Genomic DNA, 1,728 nt, shown 5'->3' with positions numbered 1-1,728 from the left:
CTTATATATCTTCCTCTTGTGTGTTTACTTTATTTAAATTACAATTTATAAATTGTTTGTTCTTAGTGTCTTATATACACAAATTCTATAGACATAGATCCTACAATACTTCAAACAAACATTCAAAGATTCATTTTACAATTTTCAATTTCGAACAATCAACATCAATAATACATGACCATAGCCAAATTTAAATTTCAAACACTTAAACTCTCAAGTCTTAAATCTTAATCAATAATCAACATGAGTAAACTAAAATCTAAAGAAAATCAGTTTATCACTCAGGGTATCTAGGAATCAAAATCAACATATATGAGTATATATGACAAGTTAAACAATACATAAAATATCAAAATATACCTTAACTCCAGCCGATTACAACCCGAAAATCACTCAATTCTGGCCGATCGATGTGTTAATTGTGAGGACGGAGATCGTCAATCATTGTTGGTGTCATCCTTTTGTTTATTTCTAGCTCTCCCACAAGTCCACACCTTAGGCTCACAATAGTTTTTAATTAAGTTTAAACTTCAAGTTTGAACTTATTTTTATTAAGTCGAAACTTTTAAAAATTTTATAAAGTGGGGCCTTTATCAAAGTTTTAAACACAATAAGTTCAAATATATCGATTTTTTTCAATTATATGTGCTGGTTGTATGTTTAGACGACTATTAAGGGTTTTACAGGACGAATACACATGGCCGACCCTAATGTTTTGATGTTTCAAAACGTATTTAATAGGTGGTAGATGTTGATTGTTACAGGTGATGGTTGTCTGGTGGTGGGTGGTGACGGTGATGTAAAGAGGGGGAGTGCAATTTAATAATTATAGTAGTGGTGGTGGTGGGAAGAAGATAAGGAAAGAAGGAGGTTAAAAAATAATAAGAAGTTAAGTGCGATTTAACAATAATAACAATAACAACAACAACAACAACAATAATAATAATAATAATAATAATAATAATAATAATAATAAATTCAAAAAATTAAAAATGTAGGATTAAGTGTCATTTTTTTTCCTAGATTTGAACTGTTATTTGTGTCCTTGAGCTAACTGAGTTATGAGTTTTTAACCAGGGTTAATTTTTTAAACTGAAATGGCATTCTACGAGGATGTTTGGGTAAAAATGGTACAATCTCTATATAATAAGTGAATATAAATGTTTATGATTTTAAAATTGAATTTTATGAATATATTATATTATTCCATATATAAATAAGTAATTTTTTCATGCATAAACACTTGTAACTTATACTTTGGGAATTTTTCAAAAAAAAAAAAAATTGATTTTTTAGTTTTAACCCAAAGGTTTTACCTTTTGCAATTTTAACCCTACAAAATTTGTTTTTTTTTTTTCACATTAACTCAAAACTCATTATTTGCAATTTAACTTCACAACTTTTGTCAACTATACTTTTCGTCTTTGGTTTAACGTTTTTACGTTTCGTTACGTATAGTTCTAAATTTTTCAAGTTAATGCGACGCAACGTACGAGTGTGGTTCAACTTTTTTATGTTTTGTTTCAAATTTTGCAAGTTAACATGGCGCAACGTGCATGTGTGGTTCAACGTTTTTACCTCTAGTTTTTTCATGTTTGACAGGTTCGTCGCAACACGCAGATCCTAGGTCGAGTTAGTGTTGGTGGTCGATCACGGTTGTGTGACATTAATACTATTTAACATCGTTTTACACCCCGCCGCAACGCGGGGTGTGCTTTGGGGGTTTTC

Source organism: Helianthus annuus, chromosome 8 (assembly GCF_002127325.2).
Source record: "Helianthus annuus cultivar XRQ/B chromosome 8, HanXRQr2.0-SUNRISE, whole genome shotgun sequence".
Taxonomy (NCBI): Eukaryota; Viridiplantae; Streptophyta; class Magnoliopsida; order Asterales; family Asteraceae; genus Helianthus; species Helianthus annuus.
Note: the sequence above shows the minus strand (reverse complement) of the source record.